This window comes from Panulirus ornatus, chromosome 2 (genome assembly GCF_036320965.1).
Source record: "Panulirus ornatus isolate Po-2019 chromosome 2, ASM3632096v1, whole genome shotgun sequence".
Taxonomy (NCBI): Eukaryota; Metazoa; Arthropoda; class Malacostraca; order Decapoda; family Palinuridae; genus Panulirus; species Panulirus ornatus.
This window is the reverse complement of record NC_092225.1, coordinates 76,333,435-76,346,459: the sequence shown is the minus strand read 5'-3', so window position 1 is coordinate 76,346,459 and position 13,025 is coordinate 76,333,435. Positions and strand designations below refer to the sequence as shown.

General features: G+C 41.5%; 1 long non-coding RNA gene across 2 annotated transcripts in view; it reads left to right on the top strand.

The window, feature by feature from the left end:
- Positions 1-5,081: 5,081 nt before the first annotated feature.
- The window catches only part of LOC139752953 (uncharacterized), a 9,857-nt gene continuing 1,913 nt past the window's right edge, over positions 5,082-13,025 (top strand). The window contains exons 1-2 of one of the 2 annotated variants that reach the window (XR_011713620.1): positions 5,082-5,195; positions 12,266-12,398. This is a non-coding gene — a long non-coding RNA (uncharacterized lncRNA). Of the gene's footprint in view, positions 5,196-12,244; positions 12,399-13,025 lie in introns of both variants that reach the window. The other variant, XR_011713622.1, reaches the window with a different exon arrangement.

Genomic DNA, 13,025 nt, shown 5'->3' with positions numbered 1-13,025 from the left:
GCAGAATAAATTGCTATTTCCAGAGGGCAAGGAATGAATCGTGCATTCATACAAGCAAAGCCTTTGACAAAGTGTGGATTGACAGCCTAAGATATAAACTACAACAACTAGAAATCACAGAAAGACTACTGTGTAACCTTCTAAATCAACGCGCCTCAGAAATCATCATCATCAACTCTGCAACGTCACCCAAATCCTCTCTAGTAAGAGGCGGGGTCCCCCAGGGAAGCGTTCTGTTACCAACAATGTTCATATTTGACACAGCTGGCATTCACCCAACAGTTGGTGCCATAGGGATAGTCATCTATGCCGAAGACGCCGCGCAGATATTAGTCTCGAACAACTCACTCCCAGAACATAAACGTCTGGTACAGTTTACCAGACTAAACAAATTCGAAAAGGACGGGAAGACAAAAACTATCATGAACAAATTTACCATAGTGGCGCAACGAAGAATGAAACCCAATGATATAATCACAGAGGGTAACAAGTTAGTGTACTAAAAGCGTTGTAGAACCCTGAGTCACACGCTAACATCAGAAGGTTTCATATGTGATTTGGACAAGGAAAAGTGGACCTGACTAGTCTTTACAGATTCTGGCACCAAAGCCATGAAAATACTTATTCTAACATATATATTATGTAGTTGCCCTTGATTTATCCAAAGCCTTTGACAGCGTGTGGCATTGGAGTCTCATCTCTAAGCTTCCCTCTTTTGGCTTCTTTTATTATTATCTAGCTTTCTCTCTGGCCGATCTATCTCCGTGGTAGTTGATAAAACAGTGTACATCCTTTCTTCAACAACACCAGTATCCTTCAAGGTTCCGTCTTGTCTCCTACACTTATTCTTCTTTCTATCATCAATTTCCTTTCTTATGCAAATAACCAAATGCACTCATACGCAGACGACTCATCATTGCATTCTTCCACATCATTCAATTCTGCTCCTTCGCTCACCTAATCTGCATCTCGTCTCAACACAACTTCCTTAATAAATTCAGACTTGGACAGGGTATCTCAGTGGGGCAGATGAAATTTGGTTTAGCTTAATGCCCCTAAGACCCAGTTTTTATCTCTCTTCATCGAAAACTCACAACTTTCCTCTCTCCTTTGACGGTCCTGTAATTCCACCTCGTGACTCAGTGAACACACTTGGCATTACTGCAACATCCACTCTTTCTTCGACATCCCACGTTAAGGAAACAGCTGAGCCTGCTCTAAGAAACTGGGTGTACTGTTTAGATGTCGAAATATCTCTTCTTCCGCAGATATGCTTCCTGTACATAGAAAATTAATCAATCCTTGTATGGAATACTGCTCTCACATCTGGGGTGGTTCTAGCTCTGCACCCTTCCTTGACAGAGTCGAAAGCGGTCTGATATAAACTGTCCCAGGCTAACTCCAAACCTTGACCCTCTTGCGCTACGCAGCAATATTGATCCACTCTCCCTCTTCTATAGATATTACTTTCTTTTTTGCTCCTAAGAGGTGGCTGTTTGTGTACTCACGCCACTAGGTAGACCACGCACTATATGGCAAGCTGCTGCGTCACATGATTACTGTGTGGCCGTTGGTAACTCAAGGGTGGGCTGGTTTGATAAATGTTTCTTTCCTTACACCGCGAAGCTTTGGAGCTCTCTACCTTCTCATGTCTCTCCCAATAACTATGACCTGGCACGTCTTAAAAGACAGGTTTTTCACTTCCTCTAAAATTCGTTAGATATTTCCCTTGTCTCTTCTTTTCCCCTCTCATAATTCTCGCTATGTTTCAGTAAAGTTCCAGCTTTGATGTGGACTTTTCTCCGTGACTGGAGCTTCCAACGTAAAAAGAAAAAAAAAAAAAAGGAAAAAGACTAGTCACCTACACCAACGTTCTACACCTCCAATTCACATGCTGACCGTGACACATTCACGGGCCGCACGGGGTTGAGCGCACAGGCTCGAACCTTGGTTGCGACGGTTGGTCCACAGTCAACCCACTCGTTCATCCTCCCCTAGGGGTTTGTCGATATTATGGGCACTTGACTCCGACTTGCATATATATATTTTTTATTTTTATTTTGCTTTGTCGCTGTCTCCCGCGTTTACGAGGTAGCGCAAGGAAACAGATGAAAGAAATGGCCCAACCCACCCCCATACACAATGTATATACATACACGTCCACACACGCAAATATACATAGCTATACATCTCAATGTACACATATATATACACACACAGACACATACATATATACCCATGCACACAATTCACACTGTCTGCCTTTATTCATTCCCATCGCCACCTCGCCACACATGGAATACCATCCCCCTCCCCCCTCATGTGTGCGAGGTAGCACTAGGAAAAGACAACAAAGGCCCCATTCGTTCACACTCAGTCTCTAGCTGTCATGCAATAATGCCCGAAAACCACAGCTCCCTTTCCACATCCAGGCCCCACACAACTATCCATAGTTTACCCCAGACGCTTCACATGCCCTGATTCAATCCACTCACAGCACGTCAACCCCGGTATACCACATCGATCCGATTCACTCTGTTCCTTGCCCGCCTTTCACCCTCCTGCATGTTCAGGCCCCGATCACACAAAATCTTTTTCACTCCATCTTTCCACCTCCAATTTGGTCTCCCACTTCTCCTCGTTCCCTCCACCTCCGACACATATATCCTCTTGGTCAATCTTTCCTCACTCATTCTCTCCATGTGCCCAAACCATTTCAAAACACCCTCTTCTGCTCTCTCAACCACGCTCTTTTTATTTCCACACATCTCTCTTACCCTTACATTACTTACTCGATCAAACCACCTCACACCACACATTGTCCTCAAACATCTCATTTCCAGCACATCCACCCTCCTGCGCACAACTCTATCCATAGCCCACGCATCGCAACCATACAACATTGTTGGAACTACCATTCCTTCAAACATACCCATTTTTGCTTTCCGAGATAATGTTCTCGACTTCCACACATTCTTCAAGGCTCCCAGGATTTTTGCCCCCTCCCCCACCCTATGATTCACTTCCGCTTCCATGGTTCCATCCGCTGCCAGATCCACTCCCAGATATCTAAAACACTTTACTTCCAGTTTTTCTCCATTCAAACCTACCTCCCAGTTGACTTGACCCTCAACCCTACTGTACCTAATAACCTTGCTCTTATTCACATTTGCTCTTAACTTTCTTCTTTCACACGCTTTACCAAACTCAGTCACCAGCTTCTGCAGTTTCTCACATGAATCAGCCAACAGCGCTGTATCATCAGCGAACAACAACTGACTCACTTCCCAAGCTCTCTCATCCACAACAGACTTCATACTTGCCCCTCTTTCCAAAACTCTTGCATTCACCTCCCTAACAACCCCGTCCATAAACAAATTAAACAACCATGGAGACATCACACACCCCTGCCGCAAACCTACATTCACTGAGAACCAGTCACTTTCCTCTCTTCCTACACGTACACATGCCTTACATACTCGATAAAAACTTTTCACTGCTTCTAACAACTTGCCTCCCACACCATATATTCTTAATACCTTCCACAGAGCATCTCTATCAACTCTATCATATGCCTTCTCCAGATCCATAAATGCTACATACAAATCCATTTGCTTTTCTAAGTATTTCTCACATACATTCTTCAAAGCAAACACCTGATCCACACATCCTCAACCACTTCTGAAACCACACTGCTCTTCCCCAATCTGATGCTCTGTACATGCCTTCACCCTCTCAATCAATACCCTCCCATATAATTTACCAGGAATACTCAACAAACTTATACCTCTGTAATTTGAGCACTCACTCTTATCCCCTTTGCCTTTGTACAATGGCACTATGCACGCATTCCGCCAATCCTCAGGCACCTCACCATGAGTCATACATATATATATATATATATATATATATATATATATATATATATATATATATATATATATATATATATATATATATATATATATATATATATAATCCTTAGGATATGGGAGAAAGAATGCTGCCTACGTATTCCCTGCATGTCGTAGGTGACTGAACGGGGTTGGAGCAAGTTTCCTAAGCTACCTCGTTAACGCAGGAAATGGCATATATATATATATATATATATATATATATATATATATATATATATATATATATATATATATATATATATATATATATATATTTATATATATAAGATTGTTCCTTCTTTTGGAAAAAAAAACGCTACCTTGCTAACGCGGGAAATGGCGAATAGTGTGAAAGAAAGATATAAGATTGTACGGTTCGTTACAAATGAAAAATTCCCCTACGCTGAAAACACCGTACATCACGAAACCCTAAAGATCAATCCAGTCGGTTCGTGTCTCACATAGCAACTCAAACCGTATGGCAGACTCGAAGACAACGGTGATACAAACTACGGACACATCCGAGACGTGGGCAACAGTGCAGACATAGTACATCTTTAGTTCTCTCGAAGCCTCAAAGCACTCAGGGAGGTCACAGTCACTCATCGATATACACAATGAGCAATGTTCACATTGACTTCGTGAATCTCCTTTCAAAAACCAAAAGATTCAACATAAATACATACAAACTCGAGTCTGCTGGAGTATGATCACTCACATGCATCTAAAACCTATACCAAACACCTGTATACACTTCAAACTTTTCTTTTATTTCAAACTATCCCCTCTCTTGTCCCATCTTTTCTTCCTGTCCTCTAACCATCCTACCAAAATGAGACAGACAGACAGACATATAGATACACAGTTATTAAAACTTACCGACCTATTGCCTTCAAATACACAAAAGACTTGATGCGTTTTGTCAGGTGTTCTGCTGACACTTTCACACGTGAGCAAAGTGTACGTTGAACAAAATATCGGCCGATGTTTCTGTCAGTAAATGCTGGCTGACGACTATCTTGCGTGAGGTTAGCGTTCGCTGAAGTTGTTGCATATTGAAACGTTTAAAAAAGTGCTCGCACAAGTTATCATTTCTACAACTAGTGCTTGTTTCATCACTATCTCTGATAAGATAACGCTCGGTATGGATAAATATATCCGGCTGTTGGGCTGCAGTGTGGCTGGGGAAGACTGAAGGCTGCAGCGGCCCCAGTGACGCTGCCTCATCACTAAACTGACTACGCTTCAGTTCTTGTTACATGGCGCCGTAAGCGATACCACCGTGCTCTACCAGTCGAGGTGAGATTGTGACTTATATTCTGTGGGAATGACTCATTTGTAAGATCTATGATGAATGTCGAACTTATGTGGCATCACTGAAGTTAGTATGGGCCGCTCATACTAGCGTTCATTGTGTATGGCGTCTCACAAGGCCGCTGGGTATACTGGCACGTGCAAGCTACGTCTGACCTTGCACACACACACACACCACTCTGAGCCAGGTACCCATTTATTGATCAGTCCCGAGGGGAGGATGTACACCTGGGTTGGGTGTAGGCCGACTGCCACCGCCCAGGATTCGAACCCGTGCGGGTCCGACCTCGGGCTGGCCCATGTTGATTACGGTCAGTAAGACCTATTACCACACCATGGATGCCCATATTACGCGCGCGCGTGCGCGCGCGTGTGTGTGTGTGTGTGTGTGTGTGTGTGCTGTGATGACGTAACATGTTTCTGTACCACAGGTGCTCCAAAAACAACCGGAGTTTGCAAGACTTGCGAAACCTTTAGTGTTACATCTTCCGAAAGTAACACTTGTTCAACTTGACATATTTTGCAATGACTACGTTCTTTCCGCTAAAGATAAAGTGCATCAAAGATTTCATTTATTTCTCTGTTTGCTCATGTAGTTTTTGATATATATATATATATATATATATATATATATATATATATATATATATATATATATATATATATATATATATATACCTAGGGGTAGGGGAGAAAGAATACTGCCCACGAATTCCCCGAGGGAGCGAGTGGCTGGAAATCCTCCCCTCTTGTATTATTTTCCAAAAGAAGGAACAAGGCAAGGAGCCAAGTGAGAAATTTTCCTTCTAAGGCTCTTTCATGTGTTCTTGACGCTACCTCGCTGCATGTACGGATATATATATATATATATATATATATATATATATATATATATATATATATATATATATATATATATATCATCGTCTTTTGTCATCGAAGAACTTTTCACTCTAAAGAAGTCCATCACGTCTTTGCTACTGGAAGTAGCGCAGCCTTGGAGGTACAGGTGCTCTTGGAAACCGTCAATAAAGAGAGAGATACACGAGTATGGGGAGGGTAGTCAACACCCACACAGCTCCAGGGATGATGACACTTGCTGACTGAACGTAGGTACACTGAACTACGACAAAGGTCACGTGTGCTCAGCTGCTGGTATGTGCATGACGGAAAGATATTCAATCCTGCAGTATAGCCGCGACAGGTGAGCTTGATCAAGACTGAGTTGAGGGAACACTCATTTACAGAGGACAGGACTTGCCTCGCTGAATCGACTCCCACGATGGAAGCGCACTGTCGGTCTAATAAGAGTCTTGCATCTTCCGCAAGTGCTTGTGGTACATGCGCTCTGGTGTAGTGTTGAGTGGCGGCAGGTGGTGGGAGGAAGACGATAGACAGAAAGCACTAAATAGGTTCAAAGAGTTAAGAGCCTTTGATGATGGTGGAATTTATCGAGTACTTCATAGAAATATTTGTAGTGTGGGTTAGATGAGCATGGCCGGCTATGTAGGACACGGAAGCCGAGAATAATACAATACTTTGTCGACTGAGTATTGGTCATAATATGTAGACCCCACAGTCACTTAGAGGAGAAGAGACCTGCTCCAGTATGTGGCATCTGTAATTGCAGTATAACCGTGGAATAGGAATAGAGTGAATTGGAACGATGTGGTATACCGGGGTCGACGTGCTGTCAATGGATTGAACCAGGCCATGTGAAGGTTTTGTGGGGCTTAGATGTGGAAAGGGAGCTGTGGTTTCGGTGCATTACATATGACAGTTGGAGACTGAGTGTGAACGAATGTGGCCTTGGTTATCTTTTCCTGGCGCTATCTTGCGCGGGGGGAGGGCGGGAGGTGGCGACGAGAATGGATGAAGGCAGCAAGTATGAATATGTACATGTGTATATATGTATATGTCTGTGTATGTATATGTATGTATACGCTGAAATGTATAGGTATATACATGTGCGTGTGTGGGCGTGTATGTGGGTGGGTTGGCTCATTCTTTCGTCTGTTTCCTTGCGCTACTTCGCTAACGTGGGAGACAGCGACAAAGTATAATATATATATATATATATATATATATATATATATATATATATATATATATATAATGGAAAGAATGATGCTGATGCCAAAAGGTCGATGAATTTTTCCAAAGGAAGGCAAAATATATAACTGTGCAAATAGTTTTTAGATATCCTTTTCAAGCAAAAACCCACTGCATAACCATTAGGTTCGAACACTACATATTCCACAAACTCAATCAACTCTCAAACTCTAAGATGCTCAACGCGAGCGAGGGTAACGGTTGTATGAAGGGTATCGCGCTTCCCAATATGTAAACAGTACCTTCTAGCACGGGCTGTGGTACGGATCATCGTTCCGCTCCACTTGTAATTTTGACTTAGGTGTGGTGCGGTGGTGTACTGTGGCATGGTGTAATGTAAAGGTGTGTACTGTAGTATGGTGTACTGCGGCATGGTGCACTGTGGTGGTATGTGCATTCTAACATGGTATAGTGTGGTGGTATGTGTGTACTGTGGTATGGTGCAATGTGGTAGTGCATTCTGTATGCCAGGTAGTGTGGTGCTTAGTGCGGTAGTACATCCTGTATGACAGAGTGTGGTAGTGTAGTGTGGTAGTACATCCTCTATGACAGGTAGTGTGGTGGTGTAGCGTAGTAGTACGTCTTGTATGACAGGTGGTGTGGTGGTGCAGTGTGGTAGCACATCCTATACGACACGTAGTGTGGTGGTGTAGTGTGACGGTGTATATTGAGTTGTCCCGTCCTGTGGTACAGTACATGGAAAGTGAGGTTAGTTAACAGGTGATGGGTAACTCACAGCTGCATCGCTCTGGCTGTCTGGGTGGATACCAGGTGTGCTGGATACACTTGTCAAGGGGAAGGATAATCCACGCGACCTATAGCAACATGCTGCACTTCTTGGCTGCCTGACTCACGCCACTACCACCACCTACGAATCAAGCCAGTTTGGCAGAGTCATCTGCCATCAGTCACCAACATGGCTGTAGCCGGGCAAGAAATATGGGCGGAAAATTCATCGACGTCATTTTGTCCGGTTAAAGTCATCAGTTGATATAAACTTTTAAGGATAGATATGATATCTATATTTGCTTCAAATGTTTATAGTTCCAGATAGTAGTAAACTTAACGTTGAATGTGTTGCTGTTGACAGCATCAGAGGAACTCTAGTGACGGGCAGGAGGATGTACGTTGAGCTCTGACGGTTGAAAGATTATCATTGTCTCGGTTTTGACAGCAAAACTTTCCTATGTTCTTCGTATATACTCGACAATGGCAGTTTGTATTGATACTTCCCCTTATTTTCATTTCTTTGTAGAGGCAACAGGAATGCACTTCAGAAAAATTACAATAATCTTAATCATTTGTAAAAATCATCTTCATCTGTAACATTACACCAACTGGCTTAGAATTCTACTGAGGGCACGAGATTTCGACTGGCTCTGTGTCAGCTGGTAGATGGCCACCAGCTTTCCTCAGCTCTAGACGCAGCAATAAATTATAGGAATTTCGAACAGGCCGATATGAGCCTGATCTAAGCCACACAGACAGTGACTCGCACTACTTCATTACAGCTAATCCTGCCAGAGGACTTTTTCCTTCAGTTTAGCAGATGAACCACAAAACATCGCACCGCCTTAGCACGTCAGATAATGTATATAAACATGGCATATAAGTGAGGATACACCTTCACAAATATTCCATTACTCTACAGTGAAATGCATAACTAAAATTTTTCTTTCGTGTGTAACAGCACTTGTACAAATGCTCTCACAAATAAAATTACCCCATCTGTTAACAACACTTTGCTACTAAACTGTAATTAAACTGTTGTTCTGAAGAAGACTCGCGTAGGGGTTGAAGGTGTAATGTATCTACAGTCGTTTGATCGACAACTGACTCAAACAGTCGGGCACAGACCACAGAGGAAGGATCGTCCAGTATCTATCAGTTAGGTACCGTGGCAATGTTTCATTTTAACATCAAATAATTTCTTCGTGGAAAGCAGCAAAATATCTCATTTTCTGAAGGGTAAGACAAACAGAACTTTAAAGACGCTTATGAATTTATGTTATAAGGGAATCATAAATATATAAGAAAATAGGCATGACAAAACAGGCAGTTTTACAGAAGACTTTCAAAAATGGGCTTTCACGGCATTTTGCTTGAACATCCGGGATATATATATATATATATATATATATATATATATATATATATATATATATATATATATATATATATATATATATATATATTTTTTTTTTTTTTTTTTTCATACTATTCGCCATTTCCCGCGATAGCGAGGTAGCGTTAAGAACAGAGGACTGGGCCTTTGAGGGAATATCCTCACCTGGCCCCCTTCTCTGTTCCTTCTTTTGGAAAATTAAAAAAAAACGAGAGGGGAGGATTTCCAGCCCCCCGCTCCCTTCCCTTTTAGTCGCCTTCTACGACACGCAGGGAATACGTGGGAAGTATTCTTTCTCCCCTATCCCCTATATATATATAGAGGTAGAGGATGTGTGGATCAGGTGTTTGCTTTGAAGAATGTATGTGAGAAATACTTAGAAAAGCAAATGGATTTGTATGTAGCATTTATGGATCTGGAGAAGGCATATGATAGAGTTGATAGAGATGCTCTGTGGAAGGTATTAAGAATATATGGTGTGGGAGGCAAGTTGATAGAAGCAGTGAAAAGTTTTTTATCGAGGATGTAAGGCTTGTGTACGTGTAGGAAGATAGGAATGTAGGTTTGCGGCAGGGGTGTGTGATGTCTCCATGGTTGTTTAATTTGTTTATGGATGGGGTTGTTAGGGAGGTGAATGCAAGAGTTTTGGAAAGAGGGGCAAGTATGAAGTCTTTTGGGGATGAGAGAGCTTGGGAAGTGAGTCAGTTGTTGTTCGCTGATGATACAGCGCTGGTGGCTGATTCATGTGAGAAACTGCAGAAGCTGGTGACTGAGTTTGGTAAAGTGTGTGAAAGAAGAAAGTTAAGAGTAAATGTGAATAAGAGCAAGGTTATTAGGTACAGTAGGGTTGAGGGTCAAGTCAATTGGGAGGTGAGTTTGAATGGAGAAAAACTGGAGGAAGTAAAGTGTTTTAGATATCTGGGAGTGGATCTGGCAGCGGATGGAACCATGGAAGCGGAAGTGGATCATAGGATGGGGGAGGGGGCGAAAATTCTGGGAGCCTTGAAGAATGTGTGGAAGTCGAGAACATTATCTCGGAAAGCAAAAATGGGTATGTTTGAAGGAATAGTGGTTCCAACAACGTTGTATGGTTGCGAGGCGTGGGCTATGGGTAGAGTGGTGCGCAGGAGGATGGATGTGCTGGAAATGAGATGTTTGAGGACAATGTGTGGTGTGAGGTGGTTTGATCGAGTAAGTAATGTAAGGGTAAGAGAGATGTGTGGAAATAAAAAGAGCGTGGTTGAGAGAGCAGAAGAGGGTGTTTTGAAATGGTTTGGGCACATGGAGAGAATGAGTGAGGAAAGATTGACCAAGAGGATATATGTGTCGAGGTGGAGGGAACGAGGAGAAGAGGGAGACCAAATTGGAGGTGGAAGGATGGAGTGAAAAAGATTTCGTGTGATCGGGGCCTGAACATGCAGGAGGGTGAAAGGAGGGCAAGGAATAGAGTGAATTGGAGCGATGTGGTATACCGGGGTTGACGTGCTGTCAGTGGATTGAATCAGGGCATGTGAAGCGTCTGGGGTAAACCATGGAAAGCTGTGTAGGTATGTATATTTGCGTGTGTGGACGTATGTATATACATGTGTATGGGGGTGGGTTGGGCCATTTCTTTCGTCTGTTTCCTTGCGCTACCTCGCAAACGCGGGAGACAGCGACAAAGCAAAAAAAAAAAAAATATATATATATACTAGAAAGCATCACAATTTTGCGCGTGATCAAGTATATTCCTATGAGTCCACGGGGAAATGATACACTATAAGTTCCCAAGTGCACTTTCGTGTGATAATCACATCATCGGGAGAGATACAAGAAGGAAATATAAGTTAGTTGATACAACGAGGAAACGTAGCTAGGACGCCATTTGGTAAACAAGTAATTGTCCAAGACAGACAACGAGCGTATCATAAACTTATCATGTGGACAAGGGGAATTGTTTACAAATTCTATCAACAATAAAGCTATCCAATTTGTATAGGCCTTTACTAATATTAAGGTTATAATTCTTTGTGTATCTGATAACAGAAAATTCAGTGATATTTACTCCAGCCAATACAATGATAGTTTTTAACGCGATTCAAACAAGGCATTTGATTCTTGTCCTGTTCTTAAACTATATTTATGCTGCAACAATGAAAAATGAAGACTACCTACGAAAACCTCATCCAACCTACTCGCAGTCAAGGTTTACTGAAGCGTTCAGTATTAGAATACTCTAATGTGGGCTGACACTTATTTAGTGCCGGATATCATCAAACACATACATGATCCGATGCAGTCGATGAATTTAATTCTAATATTTTTCACCCATCACTTCAGCTAATAAGAAGTTTGGTGGAGTTTCTAAAATCTTGATATTTTACTAGCGTATTACCTATTTTTACGGTGACACATTTCCCTGATATAAATCCCCTTTATCACCTCATTTAGCAGTATCGTTCAATAAAACATAAAACTCTAAATCAAGTTCCGCAACTATCATTTATCAAATCATGCTCCGCAACTATCATTTGTAGAATCTAAATATACACTATAAGTGAAGAACACTCATTCAATACCCAAAGCTAATAGCAATATTGAGCTGTTCTAGTTACTATGTTAATGAATGAATAATTACATTACTTACCTTCCGCCGTCTGGCTGGTGTAGGATTGGAATAGTATATATACCAAGTCGACCCATACGCATGTGGGTGGAGCCTGTTACGTCATTGACCCTAAACAAAGAAAACGTGGTCACAGGACTACCGAAAACGTAGATTCATCTATACTCACACTTTCTATACTTTTCCTTACAGTATCCATACCTTACCTCACAGTTTCCTTGCAACGGAGGTTCAGGGCCATGTGACGTCACAAGGCGGCCTGAGCGACCGAGTCCGTTTCCTGGAGTCAGAGTGGAAGTCATCAGTCACTTCAAAGTGACGAGACTTTCAGGAGACTGATCACTTTGTAAGTTTTCCAAGTAATGACATTATTCAAGCACATTATGTAATTTCTGAAATTTTACATTGTATTTATATTTACAGTTATCATACATTGCAATATTTCCATAATTTTGTTCACCAGATAAAGAATTTTGCTATAATTTCAGCATAGTTTAACAGTTCTATGTACTCTTGAAATCGTCTGGCCTTCATTCTCAATTTACAGTTTCTATCACAAGTCATTAGGTTGTATTCACTGATCACACTCATCATTTGTAACTCAATGTAAAGAAGTACCCAAATAATTCTTTTTAAAAAATATTACATTTTTTATTTCCTGAAATGTAACTGAATATTTCAAAAGGTTTAGGTACTCCATATTATGTTTAGTGTTCACTCTTACGCCGGAATGCACTGTAACATGATTACAGTTTCTGTTGTTAGCTGAAATGGCACGGGTATATATATATATATATATATATATATATATATATATATATATATATATATATATATATATATATATATATATATATATTACGTCCTGACAAGAGAGGGGCCAGGGCAAGACTGACAGTGAGTACCGATACATACCAGCAGGTGGGCGGGAGCAGTTGGTTTGATCACTGAATTTCGTTGTTTGGTTAAGTCT